The sequence below is a fragment of the Ascaphus truei genome, chromosome 2 (genome assembly GCF_040206685.1).
Source record: "Ascaphus truei isolate aAscTru1 chromosome 2, aAscTru1.hap1, whole genome shotgun sequence".
NCBI classification, from domain to species: domain Eukaryota; kingdom Metazoa; phylum Chordata; class Amphibia; order Anura; family Ascaphidae; genus Ascaphus; species Ascaphus truei.
The window spans coordinates 279664885-279687551 of record NC_134484.1 but is presented as its reverse complement, the minus strand read 5'-3'; the positions used below and the strand labels follow the sequence as shown (position 1 = coordinate 279687551).

Below are 22667 nucleotides of genomic sequence, written 5' to 3'. Positions count from 1 at the left end.
CAGATCAATGTGTGTTCAAAGAAAGGCTGCAATGTCTATATCTACGTTAAGGCCTGCAGGTGCCAGGCTTTTCAGTTTGTATATCCAAAAAGTTTCTTTTCGCGATAGAGATGTCAGTCTGTCCCCTCCCCTCCAATGAGGGGGGACTACTTCGATGCCCCTGAATTCAAGGCCTGATGGGTCTCCTTGGTGATGTAGTGCAAAATGCTTTGAGACGCTATGTGTCATTAATTTGCGTCTAATGTTCCCTAGGTGTTCCAGAATGCGTACCCGTAGTGGTCTACTGGTACGTCCTACATACTGGAGTCCACAGGGGCAATTTAAAAGGTAAACTACGAATTCTGATTTACAGTTGATAAAACTGGTGATTTTAAACTGTTCTCCTGTTATTTTAGAGATGAACTGAATTTTTTCTTTGGTTCCCTGTTTGCATGCTTTGCAAGAATTTCATCTATGGAAACCTTTCACTTTTTGTAGCCAGTTGGGATCATGGCCTGTTGCACTATTTTCTGGCCTAAAAAGGCTTGGTGCTAACCTTCTTTTGATATTGTCAGCCCTCTTATAGATGACTTTCGGCTTCCCTGGAAGATAATCCTTCAGAGTGGGGTCTCCTTGTAGGAGATGCCAGTGTTTATTCAGAATTTGTTGTATGCTTCCTGCATCTTGGCTGTACTGTGTTAAAAAAGCTATGCTGAACTCCTCTTTGGGCTTTGGTGGATTCGTTTTGAGGATTTCACTACGTTTGAGCTTCCCTACATCTCTTATTGCTATATCCATTTTGTCGTTATCATAGTTTTTAGCAATGAAGCGGTTTTTAAGTATATTGGATTGCTCCCTATAGACATTATCATCGCTACAGTTTCTCCTAATTCTGCGAAACTGTCCTGGGGGTATGTTCTTTAACCAATTTTTGTGGTGGCAACTTGTGTTGAGTAAGTAATTGTTACAGTCTACTGTTTTGAAGAAAGTTTTGGTCTTAAGTGTATTGTCTTCTATATAGATTGTCAGATCTAAGAAGTCTACTGAGTTAATTCCTATACACGACGTGAAAGCCAAATTTCTCTCATTATTGTTAATGTAATTTAAGAAGTGATTCAAGTTTTCGCTACTGCCTTTCCAGATGAAGAACACATCATCGATGTATCTTCGCCACAGGACGAGATCCGCACCATAATCATGGTCCGACCAGATGGTGTCGGTCTCCCAATTGTCCATGAACAAGTTGGCATAACTTGGTGCGAATTTCGTACCCATCGCTGTACCACATTTTTGTAAAAAGTAGGTTCCATCGAAATTAAAAAGGTTGTGTTTAAGAATAAAATTGATACTTTCTAAAATAAAGCGTTGCTGTTCTATTTTAACCGTTTTATCGCTTGTTATTGTCCTATTGATGGCTTCGATTCCATCGTCATGCTTTATGGATGTGTATAATGAAGTTACGTCACAAGTGCACATTTTATAGTCTTCTTGCCAGACTATCTGTTCCAATATATTAAGAATTTGCGTGGTATCTCTAAGGTAAGACCGCATCTCCGCAACATATGGTTGCAGGAAGCCATCTATATACTCTGATAGTCGCGACGTGAGCGAGCCTATCCCAGAGATGATGGGTCTCCCTGGTGGTGCTTCCATGTTTTTATGTATTTTAGGTAGAAAGTAGAATATCGGCATAACTGGGAACTTGACATTAAGATAGTCATATTCTTTCTCATTTAGGACTCCTGTCGTCCTGCCTTTATCTAGCAGAGTGAGGAATTCTGTACAGAATTCTTTATGCGGATTCGTCTTTAGACGTGCATAGGTGACGTCGTCAGACAGTATCCTCTCTGCTTCTCCTTTATAGTAAACAGTGTCCATAATGACTACCCCTCCCCCCTTGTCTGCTTGTTTGAATGTGATTCCCTTATCCTTTTCTAAGTTTTGTAGAGCGATTTTTTCTTTAAGTGTTAGATTATTTTTTGTTAGCTTAGTCGTATTCGAGGTCAGTCTGTCAAAATCCTCCTGTATTTTCTGATGGAATACTTCAAGATTATGGCCTTTCGCCCAACTAGGATAGAATTTAGACTTATTTTTGAGGTTGGAATGTTTGAACTCATCACTCTCTATGTGCAAATTAGCATTACTGCTCACTATCTCCCTGGTTTGTGCATCTTTAACTAAGAGCAAAAAAAGTTTAAAAGAAGTGACTCACGGAGGATTTGAATGGTTCCTAACATTCTGATTATTTTGAAAATACTGTTCCCACCAGATAGTCGCGCAATTGAAAGAAAAACTAAGTCTGTTTGAACACCCATTTGTAAGTAGTGCTGGGTAAAGATCATTATGCAATTTCTACTATGCAATTTTTATTATGCAATCTCCTCTTATAAAGTTGAAATCCACCATCCGGTTACCATAAATACTAAGGGCTAATAACGGAAACATTTATAAAGACATAAAATAGTCATTTTTACTCCGTTTTAATTTTAATCAGAAACAGGTGATCAACCAATTAACTAAAGGGGGGATACCTATATATACAGCACACAATGAGCATCCGGCAGGAACCTGACGAAGCTTATTGCGAAACATGTTGTTCCCTGCCAGAGCTCATTGAGAGAGGGACCCAGCACACTGCAGGACATCCGGTGCAGATCCCCTCTTCCAGTTCCACTGCCGGACGCGCCAGTGGGAACAAGAACGGAGGAGGAGAACGTGCAGGAGTGTACCGAGCGGCTGAAGCTGGGCCATTTTATTTGACTTCAAGTGTGAGTGTAGTCCTTGTGTTTACTTTATTTCATTTTATTTCATTGTGTCTTATTTTATTGTATTTCATTGTGTCATAGATTGTTCTATACATTTTATGGTTCACCACATGTTTGCATTTCATATGCTTATGTCTCCACTGTATACCCATTAAATACCTTTTTTATTTTTGTTAACCCTTGTTGGCATACACTCCTTTTGGTCATCTGGGAAACGGGGAGAGGAGACACTCACACACTACACCCATCAGGGGATAATTCTGCTGAGACAACCCAGACACCATCCATACAGGACATCACCCTCTGAGGACAAGGACTCACATCAGGCCGTGTGAGTTTTATGTATATTGAGACTCCAGCATATGAGTCTGTAATAAATCCACTACAGTCAGCGTTGAGGGAGAGACACCACACAAGTCCGTGTGAGTCACTGAATCCATAATTTTATGTATTCTTTGATTAGTTAAAGTGGAAAACCAATTATCAACCCCTCCAGCATTATCCTCCTCCTTGCTCCCACCCCCTGCCCTTACCCCCCTCCCCCTTTCCCCACCCACCCCGCCCCTCTTCCCCTATCCCCCACATGTGTATCTAATACACTGAGATTTTAATTCTTTTTTATCCATATCCTTTTATTTCATTCGGTTCCATCGACATCGGGAGGCCCGTGAGGTTTGCGCTGACTATCCTCACACCACAAGGTGATAACAATCAGTATGGAAGTCCTGAGTAGTCAAGTTCTTCCTACCAGTGAGTTCTCATCCGAACCGACACTGGAGCTCCGTGCAGCAGGAGAAGACGCTCGTCACAAGCCAGCCGTCCCACAATGATGACGTATCGCCATCGCTGCGTTCTTGACGCGTTTCGTCAGATGACTGACTTTATCAAAGGATAAATGAAACTCAGCAGCTCTATGCCGGTATTTAGGAAGCACTAGCATTACTCTTCGGCTATTTAGCTGATCCTTTAGAGTTACCCCAAGCAAACTCAGCCTGCATTGAATGCATTATCACCTTATTGTGGAGGTCCTAATTTGATAATTTGCCTATTACTGCATTCCAGGCTTTTAGGGCTTAAAGGGGTTCTATCTCTTCTCTAGTGCCTCGTTCGTGCTATTTATCACGGATCAGCAGCCTTTCAGTGTTTCTACTGCACTTACCTGCCAATACTTCCCTGATTGGGAGGGTCTGTCTGGGTTAACAGTATACACTAAATTCACCACTGCAACAATACCTACCGCATGGTGGGGATATACACGATCAGCTGCTTATGCCTTCACTGAGGATGCACAAGTACCCTTTCCATTAGCCCAGTAGCTGAGCCATATAATTTGTCTATGCTACCTACTGAACCGACACACTTTATTCGAGCAAATGCCCAGTTTGTACCAGGCAGATACCTGAAATCCGCCGCTGCTCACCTCTTGCATGCTTCGTTGCGTTTGCCTTCCCAGCCACGGTTCATGCCTGGCTGATGGGGGCCTGATCTGTTAAATGATAATGAGAAGGATTTACTAGGCTGCAATGCTTCGCATGTCCACCAGATGGCATAAACTCATGACTTGTAAAGCGCCGAATCAGTAATGTGTGAGCTTGCAGTTGCAGTTGCCCGCTTTATTGTGTGTAGTGGGGATGGGTGAGGGGGGGTATTTGGCCCTTGGTGTGAGTTTAGGACTTGCGGGGGGAGGTTTGCGGGTGCACTTAACCCCTTCACAACCGTAGCAGTTAATACCGCTACGGTCATGAAGGGGTTAAGCCCTCCCGCTATTCCCCCCCCGCAAGCCCTAAACAACCATCGTTGGGGCTAATACCCCATTCACCCACCCTCCCGCTACCCACAATAAAAAAATACACACACACAGCACAGCAGCCACCAAAAAATAAATAAATAAATCTAAATAAATAAATAAATAAATGACAATAAATACATTTGAAATACATTTTTATTGATAGTGTAGATGTGCAGGGGGTCTCCAGAGCTGAATCGCGTTGGTTTCAGGTCTGGGGACCCCCGGCCCAATGAGATACAGGCCCCTTTAGGGGGTGCCGGTATCCCTCTGCTTGGTTTAAAGGGCCCGATCACGTGATCGCGGCCTGTAAACCAAGCAGAGCAGAGGGATACCGGCACCCCCTAAAGGGGCCTGTATCTCGGGGGGCAGGGGGTCCCCAGACCTGAAACCTGTGCGCTTCTGCTCTGGAGACCCTCTGCACATGTACAGTGTCAATAAAACACATACAATATACAGTATAAATAAACACTCGTTCTTTACCTTAGCGGCTATGCGCTATGGTAAAGAAGCATCATTTCTGTATTTTAATAATATTGTACAGTGAGCAGGGGTTTCCCTGAGCCAGAAATTAATGCTCAGGGACCCCCCCTGCTCCTGCTCAATATTATTAAAAATACTGAAATGCTGCTTCATTACCATAGCGGATAGCCGCTAAGGCAATGAAGGCGTTAACCCACCGTGCCCGCTTTATTGTGTGTAGTGGGGATGGGTGAGGGGGGTATTTGGCCCTTGGTGTGAGTTTAGGACTTGCGGGGGGGTTGCGGGTGCACTTAACCCCTTCACGACCGTAGCAGTTAATACCGCTACGGTCATGAAGGGGTTAAGCCCTCCCGCTACCCCCCCGCAAGCCCTAAACAAGCACCGTTGTGGCTAATACCCCATTCACCCACCCCCGCTACCCACAATAAAAAAAATACACACACACAGCTGCCCCACAATTAATAAATAAATCTAAATAAATAAATAAATAAATAAATACATGAAGAGAAATAAATATATACTGTATATATATACCGGATATATATACAGTATATATATAATAACAATCCCTACACATATACAGTATATACTGTGTATATATAAACACTGTATACACATATATATATATATATATACACAGTATACAGTATATATACACACATGATGAACCAATATACAAATACATGTAGAATGGTTATCAAAATCATACTGTCCTACAGATAACGCTTCTCTATACAGACAATAATAATAATCCATTTAATAATCCTAACTGATTTTACAATATAAAACATAACATTCCAATCCACACAGTACATTGCATTTACATTGTATAAATGATGCATAAAATCTACAAGTCAACTATTTTAACCAATCAAGTAAACCAAAATCAATATATACTGTAAGTACCAACCAGAAAACACAATTTAAAACCAAAACTAACCCTTACAATACCATAGATTACATCTATCTAATTGTAAAAAAACCTTATACTTTATACACAGCATTGCAATGTACACGATGAACAAAACAGTACATTCCTTGTATCTCCCTGCCTTCAGTGTAATCTGTTTAAAGCCCCCTCCCCCCTAATGTTTCTGTTAAACAGATTACACTGAAGGGAGAGAGATGTAAAGGCCTAAAGCCCCCTCCCCCCTAATGTTTCTGTTAAACAGATTACACTGAAGGGAGAGAGATGTAAAGGCCTAAAGCCCCCTCCCCCCTAATGTTTCTGTTAAACAGATTACACTGAAGGGAGAGAGATTTTACAGAAACACACATTAGGGGGGAGGGGGCTTTAAAGAGATTACACTGAAGGCAGAGAGATGTTTCTATTACAAGTAAATCTCCCTCCCTGCATTGCTAACCACCCTCACCCCCTACCCACATACCGTTACCCCCCCCCCATCCTGGCTATGGCCCCTCCGCTTCTGCAAAACAGACACAAAAATTAAAACATACAAAGTAATGTCCCCTAACCCCTTAATCACCATAGCGGTTATTAACCGCTACAGCCATGAAGGGGTTAACCCACCCTCACCCACCACTCGGGACGCCTACTGTACATACCCTCCCACTCTAACCCCCCACCCCGTGAGGCCTAACCACCCTCAACACTCACCCACTAACTACCCACAAGGGAGGCCTACCCACATACAGTACCATTGGGGAACCCCCACCCCCAGTCCCCGCAATCAAAACAATGCACAGCCCCACAATAAACAGCATTCTATTTATTAAATACATTAAACACCCCCTGTGCCCCCCCCCATAAAAAAAAGATTTATTCTTCTACATTCAGGGTCCATAACGCAGCCCCACGCTAGTCCCCGGTGGGCTGGCAGGGCACCTGGACAGACCTATAGTTTACCAGCAGCATTCCACAGGTTCTGGAGGCCTGCTGGTGGATCCTGCCAGCACCATGGCCCTCAGGTGGTCTCCTTGGGTCACCGTGGGCCACAATTGGGTCCCCACGGTAGGCCCAAGGATGTCTGGGAGCCCCGGGTCAAACCCACAGGTGTCTGCGGGGCCTCGGGTTGTTCCCATGGGGGTCTGGGGAACTCACGGGTGCTCACTACGGGTCCGCGGTGCCCCCACAGAAGTGGGACCACACATCATCATCCCTGCACCTACGGGTCGGAGGTGCCCCCACAGAAGTGGGACCACACATCGTCATGCCCGCAGACTACGGGTCGGAGGTGCCCCCACAGAAGTGGGACCACACATCGTCATCCCTGCATGTGTCACCCGTGGAACCACCAGCCTGCTACCCTTTAGGATACCCGAGGATACCCACAGGTGGTCTCCATAGGCCCCACGCAAAACCACGGAATCAAACCCTTAATGTAAAAAAAATAAACCTGGCCTATACATTCAATACATACACCTTCCCCCCCAACACCTACAGTACAATAATGTGCAAAATAACTATTATCCAGATATGGATAATAGATTAATTGCCCATTATTAAAAACATTATCTAGCATATACAAATAAATAAAGTACTACTGACCTCATCAATACGAAGTGTCCGTTGCCAGCAAAATCCTTGTCTTGTCCACAACATACATAGCAAATACAAAGCCAATACATTGCAATTACATTCAGATATCAATTAACTCCTTAAACACATTATCAGATAATAAGCGCAAAGGTGATTAAGGGGTTAAGCCACACAGGCCCGATACCCACCCTTCACCCATGAATCATGCATATCATGCAACTATATATATATATACTGTGTATATATATACAGAGAGACAGTTAGAGAGATATATATACACACCCATGATAAACCACGTTATACACACCCATGATAAACCAATATACAGTACAAATAAATGTAGAAGGGTTATCAAAAGCATACTGCCCTACAACCAAGTAAACAAAAATCAAAAGCCAATACATTGCAATTACATTCAGATATCAATTAACCCCTTAAACACCTTATCAGATAATAACCGCAAAGGTGATTAAGGGGTTAAGCCAAACAGGCCCGATACCCACCCTCACCCATGAATTTATACTGTGGCTTCATCATGCAACTATATATATATATACTGTATATACATTTACAGAGAGACAGAGAGAAAGAGAGAGATATATATATATACAGTATATATATATATATATATATATATATATATATATATATATATATATATATATATATATATATATATATATATATATATATATATATATACACACACGTTATATACACACCCATGATAAACCAATATACAGTACAAATAAATGTAGAAGGGTTATCAAAAGCACTGTCCTACAACCAAACACTTCTCCATACATACACACTAAATTAAAATCAATTTCCTTTAATATTCATAACTGATCTCTCAATCTAAATCATCACTAAACCTCTGAAAAGCCATTAAACAACTTACATTCCAATATAAATTATGCCTAAATATCTATGCACCATATACATTCTGCAAGTAAACAAAACTCAATTAGCAATCATTGTTTACATCCCTAAACAATTCACACTACAGTAGATCCCGAACAATAAAACCATTAACATATTCACGCCTACAGCAGAACAATTAAGCCTTTGAAAAAATATAAGTACCGACAAAAATACAACCTTTACAAACCAAGCCTATCCCTGACCTTCCTCAAACACACAATACAATACCAAGGAATACATCTATCTAATTTTAAAATAATTTAAACTCACAATAAAGCATACAGTAGAAGCATTCAGTACACAAAATAATTTAAAACACATCTAATCCAGCTTTTAAAAAAACATACATACATACAGTGGCAAGAAATGATATACCACAAAAAAATAAAAAATAAACATGTTTGTTAAAAAACCTTTTGAAAATATTAACAAGTTAAATAAAATACATTTCTTTACTGTAGTTCACTTACCATTACTTGCCCCCACCGACTCCCGTTGCGCAGCTTACTCACGAACCAATCCACGATCAGGAACCCATAAAATAATAAACCAGAAAATAATAAACATTAAACTAAAAATCCAAACCAATCCACGGGTCTTCTAGTTGTAATCCATCTTCATCTGTGTTCTTCTTTCTTCTATCTCCTTCCAGCGGGGTGGGGTGGGGTCTTCTCCCCGTCTGCGGCCACGCCCTGGTCTTCTTTCTTTCCCGGAGGTCCTTCCTCCGCGGCGTCCGGCTTCAGAATGAGATGACATAGGCTTTTAAAGGCCTATGACGTCACATTTTGCATCATGGTTCCCACGGTCCTGATTGGACCGTGAAAACCATGTGTTTTGGCCGACAAAAAAAAATGATGACATAAAATGATCACATGGTATGGTAGCCAATCAGAGCGTGGGAACTCCATCCCTACTCTGATTGGCTACCATACCATGTGAGGGCGGCCATGTGCCTTTTCATGACGTCATCTTAAAGGCAATTGAAGCAAAGCCATTCTGATTGGCTGTGCTTTCATTCCCTGTAAGTGACGTCATCATTTTTTTTTTGTCGGCCAAAAGTACAAATTCATGGGTGAGGGTGGGTATCGGGCCTGTGTGGCTTAACCCCTTAATCACCTTTGCGGTTATTATCTGAAAAGGTGTTTAAGGGGTTAATTGATATCTGAATGTAATTGCAATGTATTGGCTTTTGATTTTTGTTTACTTGGTTGTAGGGCAGTATGCTTTTGATAACCCTTCTACATTTATTTGTACTGTATATTGGTTTATCATGGGTGTGTATATATACATATATATATATATATATATATATATATATATATATATATATATATATATATATACTGTATATATCTCTCTTTCTGTCTCTCTGTATATATATATACACAGTATATATATATATATATAGTTGCATGATGAAGCCACAGTACAAATTCATGGGTGAAGGGTGGGTATCGGGCCTGTGTGGCTTAACCCCTTAATCACCTTTGCGGTTATTATCTGAAAAGGTGTTTAAGGGGTTAATTGATATCTGAATGTAATTGCAATGTATTGGCTTTTGATTTTTGTTTACTTGGTTGTAGGGCAGTATGCTTTTGATAACCCTTCTACATTTATTTGTACTGTATATTGGTTTATCATGGGTGTGTATATATACATATATATATATATATATATATATATATATATATATATATATATATATATATATATATATATATATATATATATATATATATATATATATATACTGTATATATCTCTCTTTCTGTCTCTCTGTATATATATATACACAGTATATATATATATATAGTTGCATGATGAAGCCACAGTACAAATTCATGGGTGAAGGGTGGGTATCGGGCCTGTGTGGCTTAACCCCTTAATCACCTTTGCGCTTATTATCTGATAAGGTGTTTAAGGGGTTAATTGATATCTGAATGTAATTGCAATGTATTGGCTTTGTATTTGCTATGTATGTTGTGGACAAGACAAGGATTTTTCTGGCAACGGACACTTCGTATTGATGAGGTCAGTAGTACTTTATTTATTTGTATATGCTAGTTAATGTTTTTAATAATGGGCAATTAATCTATTATCCATATCTGGATAATAGTTATTTTGCACATTATTGTACTGTAGGTGTTGGGGGGGAGGGTGTATGTATTGAATGTATAGGCCAGGTTTATTTTTTTTACATTCAGGGTTTGATTCCGTGGTTTTGCGTGGGGCCTATGGAGACCACCTGTGGGTATCCTCGGGTATCCTAAAGGGTAGCAGGCTGGTGGTTCCACGGGTGACACATGCGGGGATGACGATGTGTGGTCCCACTTCTGTGGGGGCACCTCCGACCCGTAGGTGTGGGGATGATGATGTGTGGTCCCACTTCTGTGGGGGCACCGCGGACCCGTAGTGAGCACCCGTGTGTTCCCCAGACCCCCATGGGAACCACCCGAGGCCCCGCAGACACCTGTGGGTTTGACCCGGGGCTCCCAGACATCCTTGGGCCTACCGTGGGGACCCAATTGTGGCCCACGGTGACCCAAGGAGACCACCTGAGGGCCATGGTGCTGGCAGGATCCACCAGCAGGCCTCCAGAACCTGTGGAATGCTGCTGGTAAACTGTAGGTCTGTCCAGGTGCCCTGCCAGCCCACCGGGGACTAGCGTGGGACTGCGTTATGAACCCTGAATGTAAAAGGATAAATCTTGTATTTATGGGGGGGCACAGGGGGTGGGTAATGTATTTAATAAATATAATGCTGTTTATTGTGGGTTATTGTACTGTTTTTATTGTGGGTACTGGGGGTGGGGTGTTTCCCCAACGGTATGTGTGTAGGCCTCCCTTGTGGGTACTGACTGGGTGGTTAGGCCTCACGGGGGGGGTTAGTGTGGGAGGGTATGTAGGCATCCCGAGTGGTTGGTGAGGGTGGGTTAACCACTTCATGACTGTAGCGGTTAATAACCGCTATGGTGATTAAGGGGTTAGGGGACATTACTTTGTATGTTTTAATTTTTGTGTCTGTTTTGCAGAAGCGGAGGGGCCATGGCCAGGATGGGGGGGGTAACGGTATGTGGGTAGGGGGTGAGGGTGGTTAGAAATGCAGGGAGGGAGATTTACTGGTAACAGAAACATCTCTCTGCCTTCAGTGTAATCTGTTTAAAGCCCCCTCCCCCCTAATGTGTGTTTCTGTAAAATCTCTCTCCCTTCAGTGTAATCTGTTTAACAGAAACATTAGGGGGGAGGGGGCTTTAGGCCTTTACATCTCTCTCCCTTCAGTGTAATCTGTTTAACAGAAACATTAGGGGGGAGGGGGCTTTAGGCCTTTACATCTCTCTCCCTTCAGTGTAATCTGTTTAACAGAAACATTAGGGGGGAGGGGGCTTTAGGCCTTTACATCTCTCTCCCTTCAGTGTAATCTGTTTAACAGAAACATTAGGGGGGAGGGGGCTTTAAACAGATTACACTGAAGGCAGGGAGATACAGGAATGTACAGTACTGTATTGTTCATCATGTATATTGCAATGCTGTGTATAAAGTATAAGTTTTTTTTACAATTACAGTAGATAGATGTAATCCTTGGTATTGTAAGGGTTAGCTTTGGTTTTAAATTGTGTTTTCTGGTTGGTACTTACATTATATATTGATTTTGGTTTACTTGATTGGTTAAAATAGTTGTCTTGTTTGGAAGTGTTTATATTTACTGGTAGAGTAGCTTGCAATTATATTGTTAACATTCATTTGCAGAATGTATATGGTGCATAGATTTTATGCATCATTTATACAATGTAAATGCAATGTACTGTGTGGATTGGAATGTTATGTTTTATATTGTAAAATCAGTTAGGATTATTAAATGGATTATTATTATTATTGTCTGTATAGAGAAGCGTTATCTGTAGGACAGTATGATTTTGATAACCATTCTACATGTATTTGTATATTGGTTCATCATGTGTGTATATATATACTGTATACTGTATATATCTATATATATCTATATATATATATATATATATATATATATATATATATATATATATATATATATATATATATATATATATATATATTTATATATATATATATATATATATAGAGAGATATATAGATATATAGATATATACAGTATACAGTATATATACACACATGTTGAACCAATATACAAATACATGTAGAATGGTTATCAAAAAAAATAAATATATATATATATATATATATATATATATATATATATATATATATATGTGTATACAGTTTTTATATATGTGTATATGTGTATAAAATATATATATATATATATATATATATATATATATATATATATATATATATATATGTGTATACAGTGTATATAAATACACAGTATACTGCTGCGGCCGAGTTTATTCGAGCATTTACCCGTTCTCGGCCGCAGCAGTAACCTGGCGCACGCCGGAGGGTGCCGGGCGTGCGCCGAAGCAGCGGAGGAGTGCCCTCCGATCGGGGCGCTCTCCCTCCCGGGTCCCCCGGAACCCCCTGCCGCCGTCCCCCACATCGCGGGACACCAGGGCTCCCTCGGGGAGCCCTGGACGCGCGTGCAGGGGGCGCAGGCTCCCGATGACGTGTGACCGCGCATCGGTGATGCGCGGCACGCTGAGGGAGTGCGGCTAGCACGCCGGGGCATCCCCCGGCTTGCGGTGCTAGCCGTGCTGCAATAAAGTGTGTCGGTAGTGTATACTGTATATGTATAGGGATTGTTATTATATATATATATATATATATATATATATATATATATTATATATATACTGTATATATATCCAGAATATATATACAGTATATATTTATTTCTCTTCATGTATTTATTTATTTATTTAGATTTATTTATTAATTGTGGAGCTGCTGTGTGTGTGTATTTTTTTTATTGTGGGTAGCGGGGGTGGGTGAATGGGGTATTAGCCCCAACGGTGCTTGTTTAGGGCTTGCGGGGGGGTAGCGGGAGGGCTTAACCCCTTCATGACCGTAGCGGTATTAACTGCTACGTCGTGAATGGGTTAAGTGCACCCGCAACCCCCCCGCAAGTCCTAAACTCACACCAAGGGCCAAATACCCCCCTCACCCATCCCCACTACACACAATAAAGCGGGCACGGTGGGTAAACCCCTTCATTGCCCTAGGGGCTATACGCTATGGCAATGAAGCAGCATTTCTGTACTTTTAATAATATTGTGCAGGAGCAGGGGGTCCCCTGAGTTTAGATTTCTGGCTCAGGGAACCCCCTGCTCACTGTACAATATTATTAAAAATACAGAAATGCTGCTTCTTTACCATAGCACATAGCCGCTAAGGTAAAGAACGAGTGTTTATTTACTGTATATACTGTATGTGTTTTATTTATACTGTACATGTGCAGAGGGTCTCCAGAGCAGAACCGCACTGGTTTCAGGTCTGGGGACCCCCTGCTCCCCGAGATACAGGCCCCTTTAGGGGGTGCCGGTATCCCTCTGCTCTGCTTGGTTTACAGGCCGCGATCACGTGGTCGGGCCCTTTAAACCAAGCAGAGGAATACCGGCACCACTTAAAGGGGGCTGTATCTCGGGGAGCAGGGGGTCCACAGACCTGAAACCAATGCGGTTCAGCTCCAGAGACCCCCTGCACATCTACACTATCAATAAAAATGTATTTCAAATGTATTTATTGTCATTTATTTATTTATTTAGATTTATTTATTTATTTTTTGGCGGCTGCTGTGTGTGTGTATTTTTTTTATTGTGGGTAGCGGGGGTGGATGAATGGGGTATTAGCCCCAACAGTGCTTGTTTAGGGCTTGCGGGGGGGTAGCGGGAGTGCTTAACCCCTTCATGACCGTAGCAGTATTAACTGCTACAGTCGTGAAGGGGTTAAGTGCACCCGCAACCCCCCCGCAAGTCCTAAACTCACACCAAGGGCCAAATACCCCCCTCACCCATCCCCACTACACACAATAAAGCGGGCACGGTGGGTTAACCCCTTCATTGCCTTAGAGGCTATACGCTATGACAATGAAGCAGCATTTCTGTACTTTTAATAATATTGTGCAGGAGCAGGGGGTCCCCTGAGTTTAGATTTCTGGCTCAGGGAACCCCCTGCTCACTGTACAATATTATTAAAAATACAGAAATGCTGCTTCTTTACCATAGCGCATAGCCGCTAAGGTAAAGAACGAGTGTTTATTTACTGTATATACTGTATGTGTTTTATTTATACTGTACATGTGCAGAGGGTCTCCAGAGCAGAACCGCACTGGTTTCAGGTCTGGGGACCCCCTGCTCCCCGAGATACAGGCCCCTTTAGGGGGTGCCGGTATCCCTCTGCTCTGCTTGGTTTACAGGCCGCGATCACGTGGTCGGGCCCTTTAAACCAAGCAGAGGGATACCGGCACCCCTTAAAGGGGGCTGTATCTCGGGGAGCAGGGGGTCCCAAGACCTGAAACCAACGTAGTTCAACTCCGGAGACCCCCTGCACATCTACACTATCAATAAAAATGTATTTCAAATGTATTTATTGTCATTTCTTTATTTATTTATTTAGATTTATTTATTTATTTTTTGGCGGCTGCTGTGTGTGTGTATTTTTTTTATTGTGGGTAGCGGGGGTGGGTGAATGGGGTATTAGCCCCAACGCTGCCTGTTTAGGGCTTGCGGGGGGTAGCGGGAGGGCTTAACCCCTTCATGACCGTAGCAGTATTAACTGCTACGGTCGTGAAGGGGTTAAGTGCACCCGCAACCCCCCCGCAAGTCCTAAACTCACACCAAGGGCCAAATACCCCCTCACCCATCCCCACTACACACAATAAAGCGGGCATGGTGGGTTAACCCCTTCATTGCCTTAGCGGCTATCCGCTATGGTAATGAAGCAGCATTTCTGTATTTTTAATAATATTGAGCAGGAGCAGGGGGGGTCCCTGAGCATTAATTTCTGGCTCAGGGAACCCCCTGCTCACTGTACAATATTATTAAAATACAGAAATTCTGCTTCTTTACCATAGCACATAGCCGCTAAGGTAAAGAACGAGTGACCAGCTCCCGAGACCCCCTGCACATCTACACTATAAATAAAAATGTATTTAAAATAATTTTTAATGTGTCGCTGTTTGCGCAGAGAGAGCAGCGGATCTCTCTCTGCTGCAAACACATCACGCCCCCAGTATGTGCTTATACAGTACTATATGTGTACAGTACTGTATGTTAGAGGTTATAGGGGCTGTTGTTATACAGTATATATATATACAGTATATATACTGTATTACAATTCACTATAGGGGACGGCTTCAAGAGAACAGCTCGCAAGCGCCCTCATGTGTTTTTACACGGCATTGCAGTATTGTAGCTAGCCGGAATAAAATGCTTCAATCCCTGCCGGGAAAATAACGCAATGCACTCGGGCAGAAAACAGTCACAAACCTCAATACACCCGAGTATACCCGAATTCGCGGGACTAGCCGAGCTCAAATAAATTGTGTCGCCAGTGTATATTGGTTAATCATGTGTATATGTGTATATGTGTGTATATATATGTATATATTTTATATATATATTCAGTGGTCGACAAATCGCCCAAAAATCGCTGAACATAAAAATCTACTCGCCACCTAGTCCCATCCCGCTTTGAAAAATAAATAAATTGAATAAATTCCTAGTAAGAACAACATTCGTTTTTGACATAAGTTTATTTATTGTATTACATTATACTACAATTAGTCCTGGTTACGCTTGTGTTTATGTGTGTTTATGTGTGTGTAAATGTCGGATTTACAAAAAAAGGCCAGATGTGAATGACTAGTTTCCTGCACCCCTTATCCAGTGTCTGGATGCCCCCGCTTCACAATATCTAAAGCAGCAATCCCACCTGGGATCTTAACCTGATTCTCAGTCCTTCAATGTCGAGGTACCTCATTCCCGCAATGTTATAAGTTGGAGGGGAGGCATTCCCTACCTGTCTTCTGGGTTAGGGGAGATTCCGATGTCTCCCGTCTGAAGCTTGAGAGTCAGATCTGACTGACTGAGGGGGGTGACTGACTGAAAGGTGGTGTGACTGACTTACTGGGTGGGTGACTGACTGACTGGGGGGGGTAAATGAATGGGGGGGGTGACTGACCAGCATTGAGGGGGTTGACTGACTGGGGGGTATGACTGACTGGGTGGGTGGGGGTGACTGACTGAGCTAATGGTTGTGGAGGGGGTGACTGATTGGGGGGGGTACCTCTGGTGTCACACCTCTCTCTCCCAGTCTCTCTCTCTCTCTCTCTCTCTCTCCGACCAGCACCACCACGTTCCCCCCCGTGCCCATGTCCCGCTCTGTGGTACCGGGTGTAAGCAGGGACGTGAGGGGACATCCCCGCTCCTATCTCCTGCCGTGCGGCCTGACACAGGGACCGGGGGGAAGCGGGGACCTGAGCTGACATCCCCGCTCCCATCTCCCGCCCCACGGGAAGACACGGGGACCGGGGGGGAGGGAAGCGGGGGGCTGGGGGGGGGACAGCCTTTGCCTGAAGAAGTTTACTTTGTTAAACGAAACGCGTCGCGACTGTTGTGGCTGGCGGTTTTACTACCCACCACCAGTACACACTCAAGTGTACCGTTCCTGCTTATTTCCGATCGTTTCTATGCTATCAAAAACGGACAGGCATCCTAAGGACACCTATTGAAGGCCCCGGTTCCTGCACATGTGTGCTACACTCTGCACCACGCTACCACACGTGGAGGACAGGAGAGTGAACAGAGACAGCCCCAGCGCGCGGGTCTGATCTCTCAGAACTGAGATTACCCTTCATACTTCCTATGTGATGCCCTACTCCTGTGATAGACACCAGAATCGGGGATTATTAAAGAAATTTTATATGTAAGTTACTAATTTTATTATTTGTTGCTAATACAATATCTATCTCTCATCTTGGTGCGCTTTTGTGTTTTTTCTTGTTTTGCTGATATTGGTATCACCATCGGGGTTCCGGTGGAGACCACATTTGGAGGTGGGGGAGACACCTCATAAACACAGAAGCAGCAAGAGAACTGAGAGGGACCAACACTCCAAGTTTAAAGAGCCAGAGCGCGGACTGAACTTTTCGTTCTTCTGGAAGGGGCTTTGATTTTCTTCCAAGCCGCTGCTACGCAGCATCTGGCGGCCGTTAGTATCGCTGCTGTGAGTCTAGCTATAGGGGTGGGAAGGTCGTCGACTGGTTTTCCCAGCACGTAGGTCAGGGGGTCCAGGGGTATTTCTACATCCAGGGTCTCGGTCAGGAGGCCCTGGATCCGGGTCCAGAATTTTTGGATCTCCGGGCATGTCCACCAAATGTGGGGCATGTCCCCCCTTTGACCACATCCCCTCCAGCATTCGTCGGGGGTGCCTCGGTAGATTTGGCTCAGTCTACTCGGGGTCAGGTACCAGTGAAATAATATTTTGTAGATATGTTCTTTTGTGACGGAACAAATTGATGTTTTGGTAGCTGCCTTCCAGATATCCTCCCAGTCCTCAAGGTCTATGTTGGTGTTTAGGTCTTCGGTCCACCTTTACATATATAAATGGTTAGGGGGGGGCTGGGCCGCCTCTAGTGTTTTGTATATCTCCGAGATGAGGCCCCTTTGGTACTCGCCTCTGAGGCAAAGGGTCTCAAATCTGGAGCGCGGTGGGAATTTTAGGCTAGGGGATTGGGTTCTCAGAAAGTGCCGAATCTGTAGGTATTGGAATATAGGGAGATCAGGGGACGTTAGTTTGATTCGCAGTTCCCGGAGGGGCATGACCTCATCGTTTTCCAGTAAGTCCACAACCATGTTGATGTTTAGGCCTTGAAATTGGCTGAATTGGGGTCGGGAACAGCCGGGCGGGAAATCCGGGTTCCCGAATAAGGGGGTCAATTGAGAGGGGGTTGAAGCTAGGCCATATTTTCCTTTGGTTTTTAACCATGTCGACCACGTGCATCTCATCGCCCCGAGGCTGAGTCTCAGGGGCTTCTTACTATTGTGGGCTTGGGTCCATAGTAGGGCTGAGAGGGGGGCCGGGGACGTGTGGTGCATCTCTATCTCTAACCAGCAATTAGAGGCCGGGGGGTTGTTCCAAACCACCGCCTGCCTCAGCTGGGCTGACTGGTAGTATCGGACTAAATCCGGCGCCCCCAGACCCCCTCTCGTCCTTGACGCCAAAAGTACCGACCGTGGGACACTGGCTCTCCGTTGTTGCCAGATGAAACGCAGAATATGAGTCTGGATATTCCTCAGTTCTGCTAGTAGAACGGGGACAGGGAGGGTCTGAAAATAGTAGAGCAAACGGGGAAGGATATTCATTTTGGTGGATACTATTCTGCCGAACCAGGAGATCTGGTGGGTTTGCCAGGTCTCAAGATCTCTTATGATCTGACGGAAGAGGGGAGGGTAGTTGGTTTGGTATAGTGAGCCATGTGAGCTCACTATTTTAATCCCTAGATACTTGATATGGGAACTATTCCATTTATATTTAAATTTCTTTTGTAGGGTTGTCCATATGGGATTCGGTAGTGAGATATTGAGGGCCTCTGACTTGTCTGTGTTGACTTTATAGTCTGAAAGTCGGCCAAATTGGTCTAGGAGTTTTTCTAGGTTGGGGAGGGAGGTGAGGGGATCTGATAGGGTAAGAATAATGTCATCGGCGAACAGGGAGATTTTATATTTTCTGTCTCCGACTAGGATTCCTTTTACAGTGGGTTCAGTTCTGATTTGGGCGGCTAGGGGCTCTATGGACAGGGCGAAAAGTAAAGGGGAAAGGGGGTAGCCTTGTCTGGTGCCGTTTTGGATTTTTATTGGATTGAAGCGGCCACCCGGGAGTTTTAGCAGGGCCGTTGGGTTAGTATAGAGGGCTCGGACCCCATCAAGGAATGGGCCGGAGAAGCCGAATGGGCGCATCGTCTGGTCAAGGAAGGACCATCTGATGCGGTCAAAGGCCTTCTCCGCGGCGAGGCTGAGTTTCAGGGCCTGGGAATATTTGAGGTGCACGTGGTCTATAATATCAGTAATTTTGCGGGTGTTGTCAGAGGCCTGTCTTCCTGACACAAATCCCACCTGGTCTATATGAATTAGCATTGGGAGAATAGGGTTCAGCCTGTTTGCTAGAATTTTACTGAAAAGCTTGAGGTCAGTGTTTAACAAGGATATTGGGCGGTAGCTGCCGCATTGAAGTGGGTCTCTGCCCTCTTTATGTATAATGGCCAGATTGGCTGCTGACATAGTGCCTGGAATCTGTTCTCCCTGTAGGAAGGAGTTGTACATTTCTAGAAGGTGGGGGGAAAGGGAGACTGCTAATTTTTTATAGTAACCGTTGGAGAATCCATCCGGTCCGGGTGTCTTGGCTATTTTCAGTGAGGATATTGCATTATCTAGTTCTTCTTGGGTTATTTTCTGATTTAAGAACTCGAGTTCTTCTTGTGTGAGGGACGGGAGGTTGCATTGGGTTAGATAGTCGGAGGTGCTCTTAGTGTTATCGTATGGCTGGCTAGTGGGGTGGAGGTTGTAGAGGTCCGTGTAGAACTCTGCAAACTCGCGCGCGATGTCTTTCTTGTTATATGAGATTTGACCGCTTTTGGTTCTGATCTTTGTGATCTGGGCCTTTGTCTTAATGCCTCTTAGTTTGGAGGCCAGAAGTTTGTCCGCTTTGTTACCCCTATCGTAGAACCGCTGTTTGGTCCATTTCAGGGCTCTCTCTACCTCGTCAAGTTGGAGCATTTTTAGATCGGATCTTGTCTTCTCAAGGGTTCTAAACACCTTTTTCGATAGGGATTGTTTGTGTAAGCGCTCTAGCGCTAAGATTTTTTCAGTAAGTTCTTTCTGGGCTTTTTGCTTTAGTTTTTTCTTATAGGAGGCTAGGGATATGTGTTCCCCTCTAATGGTGGCTTTGTGCGCTTCCCAGAGCATTGCTGCTGCGGGGACCGAGCCTTTGTTTAGTTGGAAAAAGGTGTGTAGTTTTTGCTTAATCGTCTTTACCACTTGTGGGTCGTTGAGAAGCGAGTCGCTAAGTTTCCAATTATATGCTGATGATTTGACGAAAGGCAGAGAGAGGGTGAGTGCGATAGGGGCATGGTCGGACCACGTTATTGGGCCTATGTCGGAGTGGGAGGATGCCTGGAGTACATTGTTGGTGCCTAGAAAATAATCGATCCGTGAGTAAGACTGATGGGGGGCTGAGTAGAAGGAGTAGTCTCTCTGGCCCACGTGCTGGGTCCGCCAGATGTCTGTCAACGTATATTCTCTAAGGATATCTTGGAATTTTTGGGCTTTTTTCTGTAGTTGGGTGGAGTATGGGGCCGCAGTTTGACCCGATCTATCTTGGTCTGGGTTTAGAACCATATTTACGTCATCGACGAGGAGAAGGGAGGAGCGTGTCAGTTGGTCAAGGGTACTAAGAAGGTTCTGGAGGAATTGGGTTTGGTTTGCGTTTGGGGCGTAGATGTTAAGGATGGCTATGGGGGAGCCTGATAGCGTGCCTTTGAGGAGTATATACCATCCCTCTGGGTCTTTAGTTACTTGTGTTTGGGCAAATGGGGTATTGGGCCTCATACAGTAAGCGACAATTATGTGAAATCGGCAAGCTTACCGATTAGTCATGTTATTGGCGATTTTCCCTCTCCGTATGCAGTAAGTGCCGAATGTCTTCAAAATGAAACCGAAAACAAATCCGCCCACTCTCACGATGATTTGCCGATCACACAAAGGTGTATCGGCGTGCGTGGCGGGGTGCTGTTAGGTTGGCCAATCAAAAATCTTGCTGAATCAGGCGAAGCAAGCATGTATTGGATAGCGCGCCATATTTAAAGGCAACGTGTACTGTTAATCATTCTCTGTGTTGTTGGGAGTGAGAGAGAGAGAGACGCACAGAGCTGGGCGATTTAATATTTGCATATTGACTGAGAGACTTGTTGTGTATTGTGAGAGCTTTGTCCTTTGTTGTTTTGTTTACATCTTTGTCTTGTTTTCTATGTGGAAGTGTTTCGTGTGATTGGCTGTACATTTCTTTTCAGTTTTTTGTGAGTGCTGTAAGTATGCCCGCAAAGCGTGGGAAGAGTGATGCTGGTGGGAGTGGTAGTGCTACTCGTGTGAGTATGCGTCAGAGTGAACGTACTGTTCAGGGGAGTGATGTTGCTAGGAGTGCGAGTGCTGTTGCTAGGAGTGCGAGTGCTGTTGCTGGGAGTGGGAGTGCTGTTGCTGCGAGTGGTGTTGCTGGGAGTGTGAGTGCTGTTGCTGGGAGTGTGAGTGCTGTTGCTGGGAGTGGGAGTGCTGTTGCTGGGAGTGGGAGTGCTGGTGCTAGGAGTGCGAGTGCTGTTGGTGAGAGTGGGAGTGCTGCTGGTGGCTCAGTTGCTGATGGGGTGTCTGGTGGTGGCGTGCTTGCTGGTGACCAGCTTTTGGAGTCTCTTCCATTGGAACAAGGAGAGTCCAGTCAGCAGCAGCCAAGCTCTGAGCCTAAACCTGCTCGGAAGAAACGTGTGGAGAAGCCACGTAATCCTCGCTTCAATGACCAGGAAAATAGGGCTCTTGTCACTGGGATTCTGGAGCACTATGACAGTCTCTATGGACATTTAGTAGGTAAGTGTACCTTTCCATTTATTCTTCAAATACATGTGATCCTAGGTCATGTGATTTTTGTTCATATGCAAATATGGGTACAGAATATCTGTCTATGTTAATTATTGTGGAAACACAGCTTTTTATCATGCGTTACAAGGACAACTAAACACAGGCGTTCAATTTCCGATAACTGCATACAATATAAATGCAAGCTTGCTTACATGTCTAGGTTTAGTAGTGAATGCTCATGTGCTTCACATATTACACCTAAAACAGCATGTTTGCTATCTCTTGGAACAGCTAGCAGTGTAGGAAACTGGTGCTTCTATTATTATGAATTAACATCATATATTTTGTTTCTATTTCAAGCGCGGACAAGTTCATCAAGCAAAAAAGAAATGTGGGACACAATAATAATTGGTGTCAATGCGTGTGGGAATCGTGTCAGGGACAAGGGGAATTGTCGCAAAAGATTTGACGATATTCGGTCAAAATTGAAAAAGAAAATACAAGACCAACGCGTGCATGCTTCTGGCACTGGAGGTGGCCCGACACCACAACGTCTGATATTAACTCCATTGGAGGAGCTGCTTCGGGGGAAATTACTTCCCGTCGTTGTGGAGGGCTTGGCCGGTGACCGGGACATTGGAATTTATCCCTCACAATTTCCACCAGGTGAGAAAT

The 22667-nt window shown here is 43.9% G+C and overlaps 1 long non-coding RNA gene across 1 annotated transcript; it reads left to right on the top strand.

The window, feature by feature from the left end:
- The first annotated feature begins 212 nt into the window (after nt 1-212).
- LOC142488663 (uncharacterized) lies at nt 213-1361 on the top strand. The gene is made up of 2 exons (XR_012799567.1): nt 213-327; nt 1121-1361. It is a non-coding gene; the product is annotated as an uncharacterized LOC142488663 (long non-coding RNA).
- The last annotated feature ends 21306 nt before the right edge of the window (nt 1362-22667 follow it).